General features: G+C 40.4%; 1 protein-coding gene across 5 annotated transcripts in view; it reads right to left on the reverse strand.

Moving 5' to 3' along the window:
• The window catches only part of Sncaip (synuclein alpha interacting protein), a 149,251-nt gene that overhangs the window by 123,547 nt on the left and 971 nt on the right, over positions 1-24,733 (reverse strand). For 2 of the 5 annotated variants that reach the window (XM_023715345.1, XM_023715342.1), the window contains exon 1: positions 24,567-24,623. The exons of 1 other annotated variant lie outside the window; for it this stretch is intronic. The gene's annotated coding sequence lies outside the window, so the exon portion shown is untranslated. Of the gene's footprint in view, positions 1-24,145; positions 24,357-24,566; positions 24,624-24,733 lie in introns of those variants that run through there. 2 more of the 5 variants (XM_004631336.2, XM_012514755.2) reach the window with 2 other exon arrangements.

The raw sequence follows: 24,733 nt of genomic DNA on the forward strand, positions 1-24,733 counted from the left end.
TATTTATTTATTTATTTATTTATTTTTGGCTAAAAGTCAAGATCTAGGATGAATTCCACAAGATCAAACCAGGAAAACAGCTTTAAGGGATGAAAAACTGGTTCAAATTTCTGACCATACCATTAACTGTATGACTTGGCCAAGTCCCTTAATCCCTCTAATTTTGTTTACTTATCCATGGAATTGGGACAATTGGACCTTCCTTGCAAGGAGGCTGCAAATATTAAATGATAGATAGTTAAGTTCATAAGGCAGTGCTCAGACAAACTGATAAATGACTGATGTGTAACTTTTAAATGATAATCAGTATGTAACTAAGGACAGTATTTCCTTTCTTTTCTATGCAAAAGGCTTAAGTAACAAAATCTCTCTTAATTCTCTTAAGTTCCTAAATAACACTGTAACTTAAATTTCAATAATAAAATGTATGTATTTTTTAATTTCCACTTTTCCCTTGAAATTGAAAAGTATTTTGGCTACTTACTACAGAGAATACTGTTGTGTTACCCATGTTTCCTTTTAAAATTGAAGCATATATTCCCCCAACCGCTGGGCAGGATGTTGCCTGACTAGCCTCACTATCTGCTTTTGACAGAACTATGCCTTAAGTATAGAAAGCCAGTTTCCCAGAGCAACCTGTGTCCAGGGACAGGGTGGCACCAGTTGTAAAGACAGGTCCAATTGTTCCAATTCAGTACAATGCTGGAGGCCCCTCCTGACCTCAGCACTCTCTCCACAGATCAGCTGAGGCCTTGGGCAGGGCCATATCAGAGCCCACGACTCTCCTGCCCACTCCTGCTGCCCTGCCTTCAGCAGGTACTGCACAAGAAAGTACATCCTAGCAAACTTTTTGTAGTTTGTCTCCTGGAGAACCTGACACATAGCAATAAAAGAGAAACAATCTGCCGAAGTCTGGTTTGCTTTAACAATACACTGATCAGGCTCAATGCACTATCACAACTGATTTCACCTTGTACTGTTTTGTAAGAGCTAATGCACCTGCTTGTTCTCCAACTACAATTGTATACATCTGGTTAAGGAAGATGACAGAAAACAAAACAGATTAACCCACCCAAATCATTACTCTGACTTATTTGATCACTGAATTCAACAGTTAATGAAACAGTTATGTGTATTCAAAGTGGTTAGGATAGATATACAGTTACATTGTCTTAATGAAGAGAGGGATTTGTTCTAATGGTGCTTGTAGATAGGATATCATGTCTGCATCTTGTACAGCAATTAACCACTAGGAAGAATGTATGCAATGTGTTAATTATTCAAACTGCCCTACCAATTTGATTTGAAACTGTCTCATTGCTATTTGTTTATCAATAAAATTATGGGAAAAAAATAAGGGAAGGAAAGAAAAAAAAGAAACTTTTACAAATGCAAACTTCCACTAACTGTCACAATAAAAACTGAAGGAGAACCTAAAAAAAATATACAGTTAGATATTGCAAGGATAAAAACTTGGATATGACACATGATGAAGCCTTATCTTTGGGTCACCGGCAATTGTCACTCTCAATGTTTGCAATAAAACTGTTTTCTCCCCTAACAATTGTATTGCTATAGATAAAACGCTAAAACATTAGTTTCTGTTTTTCTTTAAAACAGGATTATACACAGGCTGGGGAGATAGCTCCTCCCGGCAGGTACAAGCATCCGAGTTTGATCCCCAGTACTGCATGCTGTGCTGTGCTGGCCCCCTCACAGAACTGGCCACAGAAAACGGGCGTGATAGCGCACACCTATAATCCCAGCTGAGACAGGAGGAGCACTACGAGTCTGGGCTGTGTCACAAGACCCTGTACCAAATACATAAACAAAAATAAAATAGGATTACACAGTATCTTACGCACCAAGAAACAGGAAAGAGGGCTAAGTGCTTTAAAATACATACTTAAATTGCCTAGAAATCTTCCTGTCACTCTTTCCACCTAGTTATTAAAAATGAAGAAAACTGTCAAAGGCATTTTAGAAAAACCCACAGACAAATCTACACTGACTTAAAAATTATCTTTGGCAATTTAATGACATTTCCTAAAATTACAGCCACTAAATCTACACCTATAAGGTCAATATCACTTGCCCAAAGGACAAAAACTGAAGGAAATAACTCACAAATTATTGAACTTATCCAAAATCAGTGGTATATTCATTAATGTAGTGTTGACAAAGAAATATTTCCCATGCTATTTAATCTAGGACTATGGTAAAGTTGCACAATATTTGTACACTTTCCACTAAGATATTTTTCAATTATAACATGAAACTTGTAAAATTTTGTACAATCTTTTTAGACTTTGCTATTAATGTAGTTTCTCTAATCCACCTGTGTTTGCTCCCTTTGCTTTGGCGCCTGATGTCTGCAGCTGAGCTCACGCAATCTCTTTTCCTCCCTACTATGCTGTTGTGACACTCCTGAGTAGGCTGCTCAGGTATTGATTCCGAACACTAACCCGATGGCCCACCCGTTCTCCTGCGCAGTATGAAGCTAACCTCTCAATAGCCCAAGTTACTGCTTCTCATGCACGAAAGAGGTACTGCAGTGTAATTATCGAGAGCACAGACTGGGACTGGAGGCTCAGTTTCAGCTGGGCTTTGTTCTGGGCTCTATGACATGGGCAAGTCACTAAAACACTCTTTTTTAACCCAGGCCTTCACAAAGAGACCTGCTTCCTAAACTTTTTTAAAAAAATGTTTTCTTTCTTTCCTTTAGGCTTGAGACAAGGTCTAAGTTGGTAAATTGTCCAGAGCTACTGGAAATTGCAATTTTCCTGCCTTAGTGTCCTGCAGTGTTGGGATTACAGGCATGGGATACCACATCTGGCTCACTTTAATAATTTCTATGCTTTTCTCCCCTCCTCATCTGTACGGCAGAGGTGTTAAGCACTCTTACCCTGCCATATTGTGAGGAGTGCTTGACACATGTAAAGTAGCACAGAATTGAGCCAGCACAGGGTAATACGAGATTACAATTTAAAAAAAAAACAGTGAATGCTTAAAAAATATTTCTTACAGTAAAAGACACATTGTTACTAACACTCCTGTAACTATTCAAAATACTTCCTTCTTGTCTTGAATACACTTATTCCATTGAGTGTGTTTTACTGTAATCTTTTTTATTGAAACATTTACCCTATCTTTGGATCATCACTTGTATGTGCTATGTAAGCATCAGCAATTATTAGTCACTTCCTTTTTATTTTCCTGAGACCCTCTTCTTGCAGCCTCCCTGCAGCACACCAACCCGCCGTGTTCCCTCCTCCAGAGCACTCTGCTTTGCACAGCATAGTCTGCCACACTCACCTATCCACTCCAGGGCCTGGATCTCCTCAGTCAACACTGCAGTACACATTCTAGTTCCCTCACCTTCTTTTTTCTTTTTTGTCGGAGACAGGGTCTCACTATGCAGTTCAGGCTGCCTTGAGCTTACTTTGTAGCCCAAGCTGGTCTCGAACTCACAAAGATCCTCCTGTCTCAGTCTCGGAGTGGTGGGGTTACAGACATGCACCATAATGCTCAGCTCCACCCCCGTTATCTATCACCAAATACTCAGCCCTCTGTGGCCTGTGTTAGTTTCTGAAATGTAATGTACAGAACTAATAGTAGACTTCATTTCTTAACCTTCAAGGCATATAAACGACAGGGCTGCTGTGCAGGGTAGGAACAGCCACCTTGGTGAACTGTCAAGGACAGTGCAGTCTCAGCGACCACATCTTTCTACCAAGTACTTAGATGAGGAGAAATATTATCCTGTTATGGTCACCACATTCACCATGATGGCCTAAATTCCCAGGGTAAATGGCAGAACAAGTAGAATATAAAATGTAGTTTCAAACTATACATGAATTTGAACTTCAAGGAGCACGTAGGTCTTCTGTAAATGAGGTCTGATCTCTACCAACAAAATACCTTTATTTCTACCTTGTTTAATGTTATCAGCAACAGGATCAACTCTGCTTCAAGTTTCTAAACTTCTTCAGGGCTGTGTGAGGTAGAAAGGCCATTACTCTACTCTTACACTAGCTACTGAGTATTGGCTATGCAAGGCAGGCAGTAGGAGGAGTCAGGAAACCAAGCAGATCGGACTTAGAGAACACCTAAACAACAAATAGCTTCTGCAATAATTTGACATTTTTATAGTCACATTTTTAAGCTATAACAGCACTTGAATGGTAGGCATTATAGCATTTCAATTTATTCATTTATCTAAAAATGGATTTTATCTTGACTCATAAATTAAGTGACATTTCAGCAATTTGAAAATCTCAGCTTTACCTTTTGCTGAGCTCATTTTAAATTACAGAAACATATGCCCTCTTGTGCCATATTGCTAATCTTTGATTTATGACCATCTTTGTGCTAACCTCATTCTGTAAACTACACAGTCTGCACAAGCTCAGCTATATCATTCGCATTTCTAATCTTAACGGATTATTTTCTCCATAGTGACCACATCTCTCCACCAAATATATTAGGGACAAAGTATTCACTTTTTCAGTTCACCAAATATTATTTCGCATGTGGGAGAGTGAAATAAGTAATAAACTTCTCTGAGAGACTGGCTGGCTCTGTTAGGAAGGCTCCTCCCACTGCTTGTGTGAACGGGATTCCCAGCAAACCCTGCAAGAGCAGCTGCTGCCTGTCCTCCTCCTCTCTCATTTCACTTTCAAAAGGGTCCCTCAGCCAGCAAGCTGGAGGAAAGAACACTGCAACAGAAGGCTTCTCTTCCAGTTGGATAATACCTGGATGCTCACGGAATCACTCCAAACTTCTCACACAGCCTTGCTATGGGTCAAAGTTTTGACACATAAATCAGGGAACACTAGCAATGTCTTTTATGTCCTCAGTTTGTACTTTTATGGCAGTACAATTAATTAGGAGAAAAACTATGTCTAGCTTAAAATTCAAAGAGATAAGTGTAGGTTGTTATATCCTCCCTCTCTCACCTGTATTCAAAGCTTATGGAGTCAGCAAGTGTGTGGCAAGGTTTGGACAGTAAGGATGTTGCCAGTGACTGCCTATAATGTGGATTTTCTTTTCTGTTTCATTATTATTTCTATTATTCTAGAAGGTAGAGAAAAATCTCATTTTCAAATAGAAGTTATTATAAATTTTTCTGCAAAAGTATAAAAAGATACTGATAACTGAATATTGAAGGAAAAGATTCAGGATATAAATAATATATCTGAGAATATAATCATGATATCAGATATATAAAAATGTTAAATCATTATTTCATGATTGGAAAATATATTTCAATTTTTCTATAGATATATCTTTGTATTTTCCATTTCTGTATGGTTAGAGTGAACAAGTACTACATTATAATTTGCAGTACTTATAAAAACACATCCATGTGGTAACACAACCTACTTTGGATGCTTAAGTTCTGAATTACATTTGTACAACTATTGTTTCCACAGATATTACTGAATTTCATGCTAGAGTGAAGGAACTGTACTAGGTTTCATGAATTCAGCAGTAAAAAAGTAAAGTATTGCACTTACTAGCTTACATTCTTGTAGGGGAAACGGATACAGCATATGTTAAAACTGAGGACAGTGTGCTGATAGAAAAGTAATGCATAACACAGGTCCAGAGGACTACAGTGGTGGAGAGGAATCACAAGATCTGCTGAGCCTGTATTAAAGAGACTAAGGAAGGCAGAGAGGCTAAAGGCATAAACAGAAGGCCTTACTGGGTTAATATTCCAGGCTTATCATTCATTCATCACTTGTTAAACAGTATTATGGTCTCAACACGTGTTCCACAGGCTCATATGCTGAAACTTAAGTCCCAGTAAGAGCATTAGTAAATGAGGGCTTGAGGAGGTAGGGGATAGGAAGAAGGAACGTCCTTGTAAAACAAGCTCCAGAGAGTGCTCTGTCCATCTACCAGGTGAGGTACAGAGAGGGTGCCCACTTCGGACCCAGAAAAGTGCGTCTCACAAACCTTCTGCTGGTGCTTTGATTTGAACTTCCTAACCTCTAGGATAAATTTCTGTTCCTTGTAAGCTACCTTGTTTAGAGTATTTTGTTATAGTAGCCTGAACAAACTAAAACAGACACTCAAATTCCAAGATCCACACTTTTAGTCATTACTCTTTACTAATTGACTGATAAAATTTAAACAATAAAACACTAAGCTTCCCCTGGAAGCTTCATTTATTATTAAAGGAATTCTAAATTATTTATTTACTTGAAAACTTAGTTTTGAACCTAATTTAATAATTTTGCATATACTTTTATAATTTTAATTATCTGTGTTTTAAAAGCACAGCATTTTACTCTCTTATGATGTGTTTTTCTCCTTCAAAGCTGTTGCCATATAAACTACTTCTGTATTTGTCTTAGTTGGTTGCTCCTGTAATACAAACAAGCTTGTTGCATTTATAAAATTTATAAATTAGTAAGTGCCTCAGTAAGTCCTAAAAAACACATCTGAGTTCTCTATTCACCCACAGTCCATCCATCCTTACATCCATCAAATATCATCAATTACCACTATAATAAAATCTCTCCATTTTATTTCTATTGGTTTATTATAGATCTCTTCTAAATTCTCACTTTTTTGATGAAATATTGTCCTGACTGGATTCCCTAAATCATGTATCATGTGCAACGTTCAGATGTTTTTGCCGTATTATGTTCTAAAAGTATACTTTGATTTTATTTTTCCCCTTGAAGTAACATAATGCATATAAATAAATGAGTGCCTTGTCTGGTCTGTAGTGTTTAATAAATACCATTGCTTCTACCATAGCTATCTGCCAGACCTAAAGTTAAGCATGGAGAGTGTAGCAGACATAAATGAAACATGATGCCTGACAATGAGTAACCTGTGGTGTAGTGGACACAAAAGTAAATAAACAGTTCAGATGGAGGCAGAGATAAGGACAAATGAGCTGACAAGGAAAAAAGGCTGGGAACAAGACAACATACAAGCCACTACCAGAGATTCATAATAAACTACTTCTGCATTTATGGAAATTTTAAGGAGTTTCAAGTTATTCAATAAGCAGGAAAAGGGTTAGATGTTGGTAATGGGTCCCATGAAGCTGGACAGGTGAACAGAATTAAAAATAATAGGTATTTATATGTCATGATAAGGACTCTAGATTTATGAGAAAGTCAATGAGGACTTACCACAATGTAATAGTAAAAATCACTGATGAAATCCATTTTAGAAATGGTGCAGGAACAGATCGAAAAATAACTGAATTCAGTTAAAACGTCATTACAGCAACCAAAAAAAGAATGACAACCTAAATAAAGACACTAGAAGTGGGGAAGATACAGAAAAGTTGCAATAATGTTGACAGTAGTTTTAACAATGAGTTCTGAGTCTTTGGAAGCTAGGAGATACTGTAGAGGGAAGAGTGGAGGAGAAGGGTACGCTACGGATAGTTTCCCTGAAAGCTGTAGCCATATACTACACTAGGAAATTGGGACAAAGTCAAGCATTTGAAGGAAAAGTGATGAGTTTACTATGAGGGTACAGGCTTTGTGAAAGTTGATGAAATATCAAAATGCAGATTGCCAGAAGATGAAAAGAATCTCCATCCCAGGCCTAGAGATAAAAATTTGGAAACCACCATAGAATGGTGACAGAAAAAGTCTTTGAGAATGGATGATATGTATCTTTGAAGTATTATTCAATAATAACTGAAAAAGATACACAAATCTCCCTCTTTCACAGTGGGAAATGGACCAAGTTTTGGTTCCAATCATGCTTTATATCCTGTCAGTCCACACCGTATATCTTATTGTAAAGTCTCATCAAAATGTAATTTCCCAAGTTCTGTCAGATCCCAGTATTATCCCCTAAATTTCCTGCTTGGTGAGTACTCACTTGGCCCTTAACTTTAAATCAAATGTCACTTCTGGGAAGTGTTTGGTAATCTGATCGTCTTCGTCTCTATTCTAGGGAGAGTTCATTATTCTGTCTCTTCTTCACACTACAGGATCCTTAATACTTAGACTGGTCACAGAATGAATGCATAAAGTAATATGTCTTCCCTTTGGAAACACAAATTATTTTACTTTTAAGAACCTTGAGTGGCAAGCAGCTATGGAAGGTTCTTGTGTGTAATATGAAGGCTTCAGAACAATTCATTAAGAATTTTATTCTTTCACTACTGGTACTCATGTTAACACAAGTGATGGGGAAACAGTATAATAATCTAGATTAATAAGTACATGCATCAGTTCTCAGTGAAAATGTGGTTGCCATTTCATTCAAGACAAACAATAAGAAGAGATGAAATCTAAACAGAAGTAGAGGGTTGGACAAAACAGTAGGAGGTTTCACTAGGATCAACTGGGAGATTACTATGACCCTTTAATGTAACAGATCTTCAGGAAAGGATAATTCAAAGACAAGGGGGGAAACAGAAACTAAAAGAAATATAGTTATATGTGTTCTATGCCTGATATATGAAAATATATTATTTACAAAGACAAAATGAAAGAGTTCTATTTGGGTATGATCCTAAAAAAAATGGTACTGAAAGAAAAACCCAGATATAAATATTTAGATGACAATAATTCATTTTTGGTGGGATTGAACTCAGAACCTTGAGTTTGCCAAGCAAGCATTTATTCCACTGAGCTATCTCCCTGGCCCCCAATAATTTATTTTAGATGCTACATCTCTTCTAACAATAAAATACTCATTTTTGTTCACTCAGCTTTTGCTCAAAAAGAATCTATAAATCTTTACTCTGACATCAAGACCTTTCAAATTGCTATTTCTGCCTTGACTTGACTTAGCTGTGAAAAGAGAAAAAAGCAACATTTATGAAATTTCCTTTTTTTCCAAGATTGCTAGAGAATATGTTAACAATTTTTTTAAGGCACTGAAAGATATATCTATATGGTCTAGAAAATTTATGATAAGAAAAAGTTGGTTAAGAAAGAATTGATAGCAGGTTTTGTTTTTTAAACTGGCCATTACTTTAGGAAATGCTAGCTTTTATTCTTGATAAACATCTTAATTTTATGTCTTGGTTACAGTGTCCTGTGATTTAAGGATGAGATGATATTAAATCTCATAGAACAAACTCTCTTCTGTGGGCCAAAAATGAGAACTCTTAAAAAGCACATAAATGTCTCCTACTAGAAAATCCACTACACAACCAAGCATGCTGTTTTCATATTCAGTATTAATTATGAATAAACATATTTACCCTGGAGAAGCCTATAAGAAATTCAGCTTAAGGATCACCTGTCTTGTAATTACCAAGAAGACAGAAAAGTTTAGTCTCAGCCTTCACAGTAATTAAGGATGCTAAACTGTCTATAATTCTATTTCATGATTATTTAGTGGTCATAACTAAGGGTTTAAGCCAGCCAAATAGCTCAGTGGATTAAAGCGCCTGCAAACAGGCTCAGGGGCCAGGGGTTCAATCCCAGGGCCTGCGGTGCCGGCCCCACCCCCAGGGCATGCTGAGACAGTGATTGAGACTGGGTATGGTGGTGCATGCCTATAATCCCAGCACTTGGGAGGCTGTAAACAGGGGGATCACTATGAGTCCGCTCTAGTAGTGAGACCCTGAACACCCTGTAGACCCTTCCCTAAAATACCAAAATAAGTAAATAAATAAGAGTTTATTTCTTTAGCGATATCCAGTGGTTTATGCTTTAATCTATTAAGTAATATAAAGTTATAACTTTCTTTTCTAGACATTTTGTGACTGTATATCTTGTACTATGAATCGAAGTTAAAAATCCTCATTTTACTTCAGCCCCTGGAGCACTACATGATCTTAGCCCTGGGCCTTTCTGTTTCACATTTCCCATGTTCAACATTTGTAAGATAATAAAAATTGTTTTCCACCCACATTTAAAATTTTTAGGCCATGCAATAATAATACAAACCTAACACTGTACTTTTTCAAAAGGCTGGACTTTGGCTCTGGCTGAGTGGTACATTCCTGGCTTAGTATGTGTCAGGCCCTGAGTTTGGTCTCCAGCACCATGACAACAACGAAAAAGCTAATGAAAATAATGCAGGCATGACCACAAAATGCTTCAGTCCACAACTGCCTATGTAACACAACAGTGGTCTCATTAGATTACATGACCTACCTGCCCATCTCAGTTTGTGTAAGTATACTCTGTGAGGGTCACACAATGATGCAATCATCTCATAACATATTTCTCAGTATGTGTCCCCATCTGAGACACAGGACTATACTCACCTTTGTTAAATGCACATTGTGAGCCAACCACTGTACTGAATCCTACCTAAATCATGTTATTCATATAATGACTTTTGAGATAGATAGTCACTTGTATCACTCAGATTCACAACAGGAAACAAATGATACACTCAAATGCAATCTGAAGAGCATTTATATGTGCATCAGAGTTTGGAGAAAGCACAGGAGACAATGTGGCACTCTAAGTTAGGAAGCGGACAGTGGGCAGTCACCAGCCAGGACTGCCTGACAGAGGGAAGAGAACCCAGAGAGAAGCCCTTGAGGGAATGCTGTTGGCAATAGCCATGCCCCACATGTGGGCAAGCAGCTGATAGTGGGCTTACAGAGCCCAAATTCTCCATCCCCACTTATTTGTTCGTCTCCTGCTATTGCCTCTCATCAGCCAAAACCCAACCTGAAGAAGTCAGGCCACAGGGCCAGTAGACAACTCAGTGCTCAGAGCCAGTGGAGAAAGGCAATGGTGTCAGTGCCTGCAACTGATTCACTCCATGCTTGAAAACTCATCCCAAATTAATAATGTAATAAATGTTTATTAATAAGAAAGGAAATTTATCTTAAAATATTGAGTTTAATAAGTCTTCCCAAATCAAACACACACACACACACACACACACACACACACACTTAATTCCACTTATTGCTTGATTTTGAGGTTCAAATCCATGCTCAGAGCCACATATTTTACCTGCTGTTCTTTTCCCATGCCCTTCACATGCTATCAGGCATTTTAGGAAATACTAAAAATGAGTGTCAGTGCCAGGCCTGGATCCCCAGGCGTGCCATCTTGGACCCAGAACCCTGAGTGTGCTCACAAGCCCCCGAGTCAGGCATGGTGGTGCACGCCCATAATCCCAGCACTTGGGAGGTTCAGACAAGATCACTGTGAGTTTGGGACTGACCTGAGGGCTACAAAAGTGAGCACCAGGCCAGCCCAAACTGCTGAGCCTATCTCAAAAAATAGAATGGCATTAATGCCCTCAATAAGTCTGTAATATGTGAGCCAGTTTTTATTATCATACTTTTCCACCAGAGCTCCAAATTTTCTCCTAGCATCCAAAGTTCTATAAAACCTGATCCTAAACCTCTTAAAGTTCCATCATGTATTCCAACTAGTGGCTGAGCAATGAAATCTTTCATGTGACATTTTGCCTATTTTTTAAATGTTAAAGAAAAATAAACAATAAAAACAATGGTATAAAATTTCAAAACAAGGGCCAGGGTATAGCTCAGTGCCTGCCTGGCAAGTGCAAGGTGCAGAGTTCAATCCCCACTACTGAGAAAAAAAAGAAAAGAAAAAAGAAAAGAAATATATATATATATATAATTTCAAAACAAAACTGTAGGAGATCAACAATGTTCAGTATATTGTGCATTGTTATCTTCAAAGTAGCTGCTCATAATACAAGATATAGGCATTGTCTCTCGAACAGATATAGGTTACTGTTCTCTTGTTGCTGGGACAAATACCCAACACTTGAAGGAAGGAAAGGTTTATTTAGCTCACAGTTACTGGAGGTTTCAGTCCACATTCAGTTGGCTCCAAGGCAGTACAGCACATGGCCAAGAGCAACCTTTCCTGGTGGAGGCAAAAGCAGACAGCAAAAGGACTGGCAGCAGCTCCGGCAGCTGACATTGTAACTCTCCTTACACTGAAATGCAAATTACCCGCCCCAGGGCAGATGCAACATCTACATCCACAACAACCAATCAAAAACTCCAGAAACTGCCCCAAGACTGCATGTGGCTTTGGGGGGACACCTAGACACAAACCACAGCAGGCATCATAAACTGATTTTGTCTACTTATTTAATAGTACAGTGACTCAGATTTCTGAGTATAAATAAAAAAACTAATGTGTTATTGCAAAGACTCACCTCTAATTTCAACTACAGTTGAATAAGTCCTAGGTCTAACAAATGCATTTACTTTGGAAGATATGAGGTATTCAACTAAACTATATTGATCATATATACAACTAGATACTGTGCTCATTACTTGTACAGATTGAGAAAAACAATTCTTACCAAATAAAAAACTGGCTTTCTACAAGGAATGAGTCAACACTATCCAGAATGTGTAAACACTGGTTAAGTTTAAGGAGGGCCACAGGTACACAAGCAGAGTGAGTCATGATCCAGGCCCAGGATACCTTTCCCTAATTCTATCTAGCTTGTTCTGAGCTTTGACATTGGATATCATCGTATAAGCACAAGTCTTTCCTGTTTCTTGAGCTAATCAAGTACGCTGCTAATTTTCCATCTCTTAAGGTCTCTGCTTTGAAATACCAGCCCCTTTGTAGAATAACTTGCCGCAAACAGATCAAGTATAAAATTTTTCCATGGATTTTTCCTTAGTTCTGCTTTTGAGCTTGGGGAGGGACACTCCTTCCTGCCCGATCCTGACTGAAAAGCACACAGAAATCCTTCAGTTTTCCCAGGAACTAGACGAGTGAGCTGGTGCTTTCACGCTGTGCAAGCGTCAGCTTTGCACTTTTTTTTAAAGCTATTGAGTAATGCATCAGGGCAGGCAGATTTGCCAAGAAGGGGCAGAAGGAAAGAAAGGCAGAGTTGGTTTCTGCATGCAAGTTTTAATGATTCTGGAAAATAGTTAACCTGGATTAAGTTTCTATGCTAATTTGACAGTTTCCCACTAAGGACAAGAATACAAAACCACCAATTAGCTTCAGGATAATTAGATTTCAAGAGGCTATTTTCCTGATAATTCTGAAGATGAAAAAATTCATTTCACTAAAGTCCCAAATACTTTACAATGCTTATTTCACAAAGCAGCTTCAAGTAAAATCACTCTTCGAAATATCCTCTGGATGTTTACATGGGTACACACACCTGTACTCTCAGTGCAAACAAAAGCTTCACAAGCAAAGGAGTTCTGCTGTGCAAAAATACATTTACATATATAAAAGAAAGAAGCAGTAATCAAATCTTTCATGGCAGCAACTTACATCCCTCTTCTCACCAAATCAGTGTAACTTCTGAAGAGCTCTGCTATATTTCCTAGCAACAAGAGTAAATACTGTACTGCATCCAATGCCTAAGATTTGTAACCACGTTAATCTGTGAGTACTCAACATAATTAAAGGTTAGACTTTTCAATTGTATTTTTAGTGCACAACAGCACTGCTAAATTATGATTATCAGCAGCTAAGTGTGCTTATGTCTGCAGAACTCAAGGACTGAAAATGAATCATTTATTTCCATCTTGATATGACTGTTCTTCTCAGAGGCACTGTTCTCTAGTTCATGGGCCTTGGAGTTCATTGGAATTCTACGGCTAAGACACAGCTTGGAGACTTCATTTATGAAAATTCCTTTAAACCTTTCACCACTTTGGCAATTCCAATCCAAGTTCACCGAGCCAATTCAAAAGTAGCTCTCAGCCTTTTTATAGGTTTTCAATTACACCAACACAGCACAGAGAGCCATCATGTTTGAAGGATATTTTAGCTGCAGAGAAATGAGCTCTTTTTTGAAACATAAATGAGAGCATTCCCCAAACTGAAGCCAACAGATGGAAAGCTTTGACTATCTTGAACTATCTTTGCCTTACTAAAGACAAGATCATCAAATCACTTAAACATGGTTAATGTTTAGTTATCCGTTATATAATATATGCTAAGATTTTTCTAGCTTCTAAGAATTTACTTTTCAAACGTATTGGCAAGCTCCCTTACCCTCAAAACTCTTCCAGATAGTTTTTAAGGAATTATTCAAAACATTTTCTAACTTCATTCATCCTCCTAATATACAACATGTGACAGCAGGATTTATTTTTCCTATGTGCCCCCAAACCAAAACACTAAACAGACCAATGAGCTTTTCATACTGAAATGTGATCAATGATAAAATTAAGATTAGGTCTAATTCTATCTTCTATTTCTATGCCTGAGCTAATCATAATTTGTTTTTAAAATGCTTGCATAGAGCTGGCAGACTAAGTGCCTGCATAGGCAAGCACCAGGGACCGAGATTTGATCCCTCGCACCACATGCTGCACCAGCCCACCCCTGGGAGTGCTGAGACAGGACTGAGTCCAGGTGTGGTAGTGCATACCTGTAATCCCAGCGCTGAGGAGGCTGAAAACAGGAGGATCACTATGAGTCCACGCTGCATAGTGAGACACTGTAACAACCAAATTCATAAAAGTAAATAAATAAAATGCTTTTTTTCCCTCTCATTTTCAAACTTCCGATTTATCTGACTAAGTAGTCCATAGCATTTTGTAGGAGCACCAACTTTTAGAATTGGTTGAATGAATTACTTCAAGTGTAACTATCACTAAGGGTAAAAGCAAACAATCAAAAACACACCCATTAGTTGTTCAGAAGCACTTGCAAAATTTAAGTAAATATGTGTAAATTTACTAGGGCTCTAAATCTTCTGCTTTTTCAGGGCAGGAGTGACAACTCTAAGATGACCAGAAATATAGAGAATACTCACAATGATGCCACCAATGGTTCCTGATGTAAGCAATTTTTGCTCTGTACAGTTAGTATGTAAATGTCAGTTGGCCATTTTGCAGCCTCAGTAGGAGGGCCTATTCAGTGGGTGAGTTTTTGTACTTGATGTGTCCCATTTCCTCATCCTTTTAAATAAGACTATTACTACTTAAAATTCTAGACTGCTTACAAGTTTGTCTAGTATTTTATATTTAAGAGGTGAAAATGCTAAACAAGATGTACATATGTGCAGTACAGTTCCAGGATAGTGGCCATAGGCCTCTGACTACAACTGGTCCATTGAATCTGACCCAAGTGATGCTCTGTGGCTCTGGACAGAGCTGCAAGTTTGCAACAGAAGGCTCTGGGCTAGGGAGTTGCAAGTGGAGGAGAGGCTGAGTCCTCACATACCAATCCCTTCGGCTCCTATCCTTACAATAATCCTCTTTCATTAATGCATTTACCATGCACTCAGGGCTAAGTCTAAACACTGCTCTTGACAGCAGCAACAGTAAGCTGCATTCCCTGTTCTCAAGCGGAGGTGAGCGAAGAAACACCTTGTGTTCACCTCCTGTGGGGGCAATAGCACAGGCCTGAGCTAAGTGTTGAAGAAGACAGAGGAGGTGGCCTCCGAGTCAGCCTGGGAACACAAGTGTTCAAGCCTGCAGTCCCCTAAGGATCCACCAGCTACAAGAGGCTGCCAAGCATTGAAAAGTGGGCTAGTCCGACCTATGTATGAAATACAAACCAAATTTCAAAGACTTGCTATGAAGAGAAAAAAATGTAAAGGATCTGGAACTTTATATATTGACTGCATGTGGAAATACTAATATTTTAGCTAAACTCGGTTAAGTAAAACATATATTAAAATTAATGTCACCTGTTTTCTTTTACTTACAATGTACTTACTAGAAAATATGAAATTACCTATGTGGTTTGCATTCACAGAATCTATTTCTGCCCACGCTGGGCCTGCACTTGAGGAGAAAATCCAGGGAAGGCACCCATGGAGGCTGCCTCGGGGCAAGTGGGCTGGTGGGGACAGCTATCTGTGGAATAAGAAAAAGAACACACCGGGAACCCATCAGGGGCTTTGATGAGAGTGCAGAGCCCGGTGGTATATTTGCTGAGTGTGGTTTGTCTGCCAGATTCATTTGCAGCAAAGAGAGCCCAGAATATAAAGACCATGATAACATCTTGAGTACATTAGAAGCAGCTTGTGGCTTTGCAGGAACAATGCTCTACTAGGGACCAGACCAACTAGCTAGCTACTCTTTTCTCTACCCATCTTTGGTTAACTCATGTGGCTGCTCCAGCCTTCATAGGGGAAGGCTGAGAGCAATTGCCCTGCCTGGGTGTCCCTCCACTTTGCCAACTAGGTCTCCAGAAGCACTCTAAACTTCCTGGGGGAGGACACACCTAGAGAAGAACACAATGGTTTGTGACTAGAGTTCTGCAGCTCAAAAAGAAAAAAAACAGAAACTCAAGTAAAATAAATTCTTCACAATTCCTTTTTCACAAAACTTACCATATTTTATGATAAGCCTCCTTCCTGACAAGAAATAAGCTAGATGTATGCTCCACAAACTCAGGTTCCTCATCTGCCTGCTCACTGAGTGACTGACTCCACATGCAACAGGCATGCTGAATAAACATCCATGAAAGGACACACACAGAGGAATTGCAGTCACTGTTCTGTGGCTGAGGATGTACTGAGTTCAAATTTTCAAATGTGCAAATGACATCCAGCAATGGAGCAGGGAACTACCTGGAGCTGACCCACGCTGAGTGTGTGGTATCACCTGCTCTGCAAGTGGAAGGCGGACAGGTGAAGGGGAGCAGGCCGGAAGCCTCCTAGCTCTTCAGTGCGGGCTGTCTGTGCGCTGAGCACACAGCAGAAGGCTCTTGAGGCAGATGAACACTGTGCCTAATTCTGACAGGGATGCCGAAGGCTGAGGATCAGGACTAGCGCAGGCTCCAAAGTTCCCTAGCGCAGGTCCGATGCCTCATGTGGCAGGATGGATAAACAGGAGAGTAGGACGAAATGTGATGGTGGCATGCGTGGAGATTCTGCACTTAATTCCATTTTTGTCATTTGCCAGTTACAAAAGTCCAAATTCCTTCTCTATAGCTTAAAACAGTCATGTCACATCTTTTAGGACTGGTTAACTATACCATACTTTTCAGAAAAGGCTGCCAAACTGAAAACAGTAATTGTTACACACGATGAATACCCAAACCGTGGCTATTATCTTTCTTTTGGATTATAGCTTTAATACAGGGGTCATCAACAACAAGAGCCATCCAGCATGAACTTTCACTGGAGAGCCCAGTGAAAGCTTGATTCTACTCCACAGCAACCCAGATGAGCACCTGGAAGGCTAGCAATCATCAGGGAAAGGGAACACAGTGTCAAGCAAGCTACCTCATGTCTCTAAACCTTCATCTCCTCATATGTGAAAAAAAATATTGATAATACTACCTTACAGGCAGGGGCTGTGATAAATTAAGAAAGTACCTGTAAGGCATCCAACACAGAGTACCTCATTAATATTAACCATTAAACATCCTCTTTGATGGTAGGAAGAAAAGTGGTTCCTCATCTGGTCTCCAAACCAAATATTTTAACCTAGACTTAATTTGTCCCATTGATATTTTTTAAAATTTTTTTAATTAATTAATTAATTTATTTATTTAGTGTGTGTGTGGCCTGCTCAGCCCACCAGGGGGCAGGGCTGGCTGGCATGTGGTGCTGGGGGATTGAACCACTGTCCTGTGCTTTGCTAAGCTTGTTCTAAGTAGGTGCTTTAGACCACTGAGCCATCTCACCAGCCCCCCATTGATATTTTTAAGTCTCATTCTTGAGGCAGTTATTAGTGACCAAGCAAAATAAAATTGTAAAAACAATTAAGAAAGCTGTTGAAAAAGTATCTAGGCAACAACTTCAAAGAGAACCTGTCCATTTAGAGTATTCTGAAACGCTAAAGAGGCTCAAGTTAAAGGAAACAGAATAAACCTGAAAGAAAATCACCCGAGAGACTGGCGAGATAGCTCAGCAGATTAAGGGCTTGCTTAGGCAAGCACAGGGACTAGGGTTCAATCCCCGATACTACATGCTGCGCTGCCTCCACACCTGGTGCACTGAGCTGGCCACGGAGACCTGGTGTGGCACGCGCCTGTAATCCCAGTGTTGGGGAAGCTGAAAACAGGAAGATCACTAAGAGTGCAAGCTGCATAGTGAAACCATGTACCAAACACAAGGAGAAGGAGGAGGGAGAGGGAGATGGGGAGGGGGAGAGGGAGGGGGGGAGGGGGAGGAAGGAAGAAAGAAAAGAAAATCACCTGAAAAAATTCATGTATTTTTCTTTTTCTTTCTTTTTTTTTTTTTTTTTCTCTGTATTGTAGGGAATGGTCTACAGGGTGTTCAGGGTCTCACTACTAGATTGGACTCATAGTGATCCACCTGTTTACAGCCTCCTAAGTGCTGGGATTACAGGTGTGTACCACCATTGCTGTCTCAGTGCGCCCCCGGGGTGGGGCAGGCACAGCAGGCCCAGGGATCAAACCCCTGTGCCTGCTTGCCATGTTTTTTATTCATTTAAACATGATTAAGCATATACAGCATAAGAAGCACTTTAAAGCATAAGGATCTGCAAAGATAGGAAGTACCATTCTATTCTTTGGCTGTTTGTTTAGAGAGGGAGAGAGATGTTTAAGACCAAGGCCATGTAGCACAGGTGCTGCACAGCAGGGGTAAGAGGGATGATCAGTAAAGGCTTCTTGAAAGCACAATACTGGCTGAGTCTGGAAGGATAAGAAATACTCAGTGGGTCAAGGAAAAAGCTATCACATACAAAAACATGAAGATGGGAAAAAATAGCTCCCAGAACTTTCAAGGGTGAGATCAGCCAATATAAGGGTGCTGGGGCAGCTGGAAGCAGCACTTGATGAACCACGCTTCCCAACCCATCTCCTGTATCCTTAGAAAAAGGCAAAGTCCTTTCATGGAGAAGCTTGGGATTTATGGTCAGCAGCTTGGATTTCCATCAGGGCTATGACAAGGTTTTAAAGGATTCTTAGTTACATGACCTGATTGCGTCTCACCAAGAGCTCCCCAACACTGGAGAAGATAAGCTAGAAGTGGAGAGACTAGAAGCAGAACTGTTAGGGATGATTAATGAAAAGTGAAACATGGAGGGTCTAGACCTTTGAGAGACCCAGTGCCAAACTGCAACCTCCAACCCATTTATTTATCACAAAGTGCCAACACTACAATTAAAAACACGAATGCTGAGGTTTTGGCTTAGAAAAGACAACTCATACATTAACACCTTTTATCTTAAAAGAGAACCACAGTAAGTGTGCCATAGGTTTGTCACCATTGGTCTAGTCTGAAGAAGGAAGTGAAGAATGATTAAGGTGGAGCACAAACTGTGGTGACTGAATAGATGGAGGAGGAAAAGGAGGTGATTGGATTAAGACCATCCCCAGGTTTCTGGCTCAGGGATGTAGAAATAGGAATTATCTCTCGGGGAACACACAAGAGATGGAATAGGAAATACCTGCTGCTTCTGCCTGTATAATATCTACTTTTCTTTCCAGCACTTTGTTTTTAAAACCCATGTCTTTCCTGCTCTCAGGTAGTAAGATTCAAGAGTGTTCTGCTGACCACCTTCCCACTCACTCCCATTGTCACTCCCTGCCACGCTCCTCATGCATTTCACCTACCCTTCCCAAAAGACCCCAGGATGGGGCACATAATCAACAATGAGCCACATGGAATGCTCCAAATTTTGGTCATGGGAACTGGATCAGGCCTGCGCAGATGACCAAAGTTAATTCTACATTTCCCCCTTTCCTCCAGGGGCTAAGCCTAAGCTGCTGATATCCATTAACTACCATGGAGAAATCAGAATTGGCTTCTTCCCGAGCTCTTCTTTTACAGGAACCAGTACCTGCCCCTTCCTGTTTAAGTACAAATTAGATTTTGGTCAATGGCAACCAAGAAACTTGAAAAAGGAAGGAATCGGGACAACTGCTTTTCAAAAACTAAAAGTAAGGTTTTTAAAAAATAAAAAATAAGTGGTGGATCTTAAAATTCCACATTACTGTGACAGGAGTGCCTCAAAACATTTAAATCTACAAAAGGCACTTAGAGATTTTACAACAAACTCAACCCTCAGTAATGAAAAGCAGACCAGACTTAGGAAACATTAGCACACTAGATAATAGCACATTCACTCATTTAATTAACATTTATTGAGCATCTTCAGGGTTCTCAGGCCTGTACAACGAAATCTATAGAAGTGTATGCTTTGGGCTTGAGCTGGCCCATCCCAGACCCTTCTTTGAAGAGCAGCTGTTCATGCTGTTTGGAATACCTGTGTGCCCAGAGAGGCCAGGCAGTGCTCTCCTGCCCAACAACTATGCTTGATGGCAGGACTGCCACCTGCATTTCAGCCTCGCTATCTATAGAAGGAGGCTGGCAAAGCAGCAGCTCAAATGACCCCTGAGGTACAGGACAGAACAGAACATGTTTAGAATTCCTTTCCTTTCCAGTAAAATGACCATTAACATTTATGGAAGAGTCTGGATAAGGAATCACACCAGGTCAGCTTCGCTTTGCAAGAGAAAAATCCCACCACTTACATGAGTTTAACTGTTATTAACGAAGCTACCTCTCAATGTAAATATCCTAAGTTGTTGCCTCCTGCCCTATTTCTATACGGCTAGGCTCAAATAAAATTCAAGGGTCTGTATCTTTTCAGTTTTGCCACCCTGGGTCCATCTCCACTTCAGTAGATTTAGCAGTGCTCTGGTGGGTTACTGAGGACTGAACCCAGTGCCTTCACACTGAGCTGCATTCCCAAGCATTTTTTTACATTTTATTTTGAGATAGTGTCTCTCTAAATTGTCCAGGCTGGACTCAAACTTGTCATTCTCCTGCCTCAACCTCTCAGAGGGCTGGGATTATAGGCACAAGTCAGCATGCCCCACTCCAATGTCCTTTGAAGAAGTATTTACCAACTCCTCATTGCATGCCACTGTGGCAGAACTACCGAATAGAGCTTCTGGCCCAGCAATGTACATGCCACTCAACTAAGCCAAAGGAATTCTCCTGCCTAGCACAGCACTCCAAGGCAGACCTCCAGCTGTGCCTCTGAGAAAGATCAGTTCTCCTCTCACCCCCAGAACAGTGCTGCAGCCTGAGAAGTCTGCTGACCTCCGTTTCCATCCCCAAGTATCCTCAATATTACATTTTGTACTCTGTTGCTTCACAATTAAAGAAACTTAACTAAACACAACAGTCCTCTGCAACCCAAACACTAAACAATAGCTAACATCACATGCATTTTTTGCAGCTTATAAAGTTTATCTCTCTTAATCTTTCTGAAACTGGGTTTTCCTACTCTCCCCAAATATATCACTTACTTCTCTGTTTCTTAGAACAGTGCAATCACTCTTTCAGTCATTGAAACTTTTCAACATCTCAGAATGATATTGAGCCTGGGCTTTCACTAGCCCTATAATCAATCACCTAATCCTAAATATGAGCTCTCCCAGATAGATCCCTTGCTTCCCATTGTCTCCACTCCCACCTTCATGTGAGGCTTCTAGCCCTCCCAATCATGTTCTATAGGTTGTGCCCCGGACCTACTACTAGATCTGCATTTGCTTGATGAGGTAACTTTCTCCTCCAATTTCTTTTTCAATTACTATTTAGCGTTTAGGCACTCAATTATAAAGTATGTTTCGTGTTTCGTATCTTTCACTCTTATGTGCCTGATTTCCTTAAGTTCCTTCTATGGACATGAGGAATTTTATACTTCTATCTTGCAAATATGCACAAAGCAAATACAACAACTCATTATCATAATGCTACTATAGGAAGGATACTGCTAAAATTCTATTATTATTGTATCTTCGACATGTTTACAGAACAAAGATTACAGACAATGTACCTGGCAATTCCTTCACCTAAATCCTGGACTCTCCATAAGCAAGCTCTGTCTTTGTCTCAGAAAAAAAACAAGTTTACACAAAAGTACATATTAAGAACAAATAAGTTTTTGTAACTGCCTCTCATCTTAAGTAGTCTTTCTCTGTCCCTTGAACGTGGGGTGAATGTGGTGTTGTCTATGGGAGAACAACTAATGGGACACACAAAGAGTCTTAAAAGTTGTCCTTTATTTTGAAGATAACAATGCACAATGAATTAACATTGTTATTCTCCTACAATCTTGTTTTGAAATTTTATACCACTGTTTTTATTTTTCTTTTCTTTCAAATTAAAAAATACATATTAAATTAAATTAAATATTGCTCTTACATTGACAGTTTTTTGATGTGCCAGGATTAGAAGAGCCACCTTGTTGAGCTCACACCAAAATGATGACCAAAATAATCATAAGCCATGGCATTTATTTAAAAAGACTACATTTTTATGTAATTTGATAACTGATCAATTTAATTGACAAAACATCTACGCAGATGAGGTAACTTTCTCCTATTCTTTTTCAACTATTTAGTGTTTAGGCACTCAATTATAAAGCATCTTTTGTGTTTTGTTATCACTCATTTTTTATGTACCTTACTGCCCTCCCTTTAAGTTTCTTCTATGGAGATGATGAATTTTGTATTTTTATATTGCAAATATATACAAAGAAAATATAATAACTACTTAATGGTCACCTAATACTTGTCCAAATCCCAGCTATCAGCTATATCAAGTAAAAAAAAAATCACCATTTCAACAGTTAGGTCATTAATTTCAAAAGATTAGAACAGCTATGATGAAAGCCAAAACATATAGCTTCTAGTTATCTAGCTGCAAAATAATGCATAGTATATATTTAAGCAAACAATCTACAAGTTCATTTTCTGCAAATCTCATCCTGCAGGTGACTCTAAGGGCCAAAAAGGCAAAGGAATCAATTACACAAGGGCAAATGCTTCACAGAAGCAACTATTTGATTTTCACTACTGCATTATTTTTCTCCCATGACACATATTTGTCCTATGTGGTTTGCAACTGTAACCTGAAAGATTGCCAAATACTAGGCTTTTATTCTAAGAGTGTCACTGATTCTCTTGCTGCTTTTCAATTAGATTCTGCATTTAAAAGAGAAACTCCCTTGTGTCTTTATAATGTTGCACCTGCTCCTTGGGAGATTTCCTCTTTTGACAAGAAATGACTTAAAATGGCAAGAAAAATGTTTTGATCATTTCTCATAATATGATACAGGTTTCCCCTTTCTGAAGATCAGAAAAACATGGCCACAATTCCTTCCAAATAAACAGCACACAAAGTTTCTTGGCCTCTATTCTGCATTTCCACTGCATACAAGCCCCCGAATAACAGCTTAGGAAAGGTGGGACATGGCAGACAGAATTTCACTTGCTTTAGCGACTTCCTTTCAGACTGTAATAAACAATAAATGTCAAATTAACACAGGTAGCATCATTTCCAATTTACTATTTCATAAACTTCAAGGAATGTTTTGCTATGGAGACAATAAAGGTTACATTCAAAACTAAACCTTCTTTTAACATTTATACTGTATTTCTGAGATGTTCAAAGCTCTTTAAGAGAAGCATGATTTTTTTCCTGATTCTAGATCTTGGAACTCATATAAATATCTATATATGGCTAATTCTACCTCTCACATTGCTTTGAAATAGTTCTAAGGATGCTAGGAAGGTGTCTCCCTACACTCTATCATGCTGAATTTGTAAATAAACTCCGAGATATATCAAAAATATCCTGTAGACTTCTCTCCTAGGTGTGAATATTGCTTTCCTATACCTTGTTCTCTTCGCTTTTAAAAATTCTAGTATGTACAAATGAAATACATATTTCAACCTATTCTCAAATGTGATGTGTGCTCCATAATAAGAAAAATAGGTTTTTGTTTTCTGCAGATTCAGTAGGAAAGTGGTGCTTGAAAATTACAAAATGATATACACAAAAGTGGTGTGTACAGCAACTCCCCAGAGTCTGCACACATGTAATCCTCATAAAACTCCTGGCCGGCCGTGCTTCATCCTGGAAGCTGCGCCCCAACCGGCGCGGAGTGCAGGATCCAGCCAGGGTCCCGCCCGGCTCACACCGACAAGCATGTGGAACCCGGCAGCGAGGCGTGGGCCGGGCTCCGCAAGGATAGTCACCGGGCCTTAAGTGACTTTCCCAAGGAAAGCCGCGTTCCCACAGGAAAAACAACGTGTTTCCACCCTCCTAGCGGCCCATTGAAAATGAGCAACAATGCTGCTGCCTTTTTGTTTCCTGAAGACTTTCTTCCCTGCAAGCTGTAGCGTGCTCCGCAAAGAATGCTCCTATTTCCTGTGGAAACTGCGCGGCTGCCAGGAACAGCTCAGAATTTTCCCTTTTCTTTTTGTAAAAATGATGTACACAAAACATGCCAGTTGCCAATGGCCAAAACGGAGTCCCCACTCACCCACCACCTGCAGACGCGTGCTCGACCCAGGGGTCCGGGCCGGTCGGACGGGGCCGGACGGAGAGGAGCTCCCGGCCCGAGAGGGGCTCCCCTGCGGCGCCCGGGTCGGCTTCGACGCTGCTGTCACCACGTCGCCGGCCCCAAGGCCCCACAGCGCCCCGCCGCCGCCAAGCAACCCGGACAGCGCGAATCGCGGGCGCTGGCGCGGGCAGGAGAAGGCGACCCAGAGAGCGCGCAGCCACCCGGCCCGGCCCCGCCCGGCCGCGTCCAGTCCAGGCCGGGAGGAAGCCGCCACCGCGTTGCCATAGAGACCGCACCCGGGCGGCCGGCCGGGCAGCGGCACAAAGGACCCGGGCCGAGGGGTCGCGGGCAACTCGGCGCGGCTCGGCCGGGCCCACCCTCCCGCGGGACCTGGACTCACGGCGCCGGGCGCAGGGAAGGACGAACGGACGGACGGACTGACGGACTGACGGACAGACGGGCGCACGGCCGGCGGCCCCGCTACGTCACAATGCGGCCGGCGAGAGCGGCGCTAGGAGCGGGGCGCAGAGTCCCGGGGACGCCGCCCCGCCGCCCGCCGCCCCGCCG

Source organism: Octodon degus, unplaced genomic scaffold, assembly GCF_000260255.1.
Source record: "Octodon degus isolate 3935 unplaced genomic scaffold, OctDeg1.0 scaffold00040, whole genome shotgun sequence".
Taxonomy (NCBI): Eukaryota; Metazoa; Chordata; class Mammalia; order Rodentia; family Octodontidae; genus Octodon; species Octodon degus.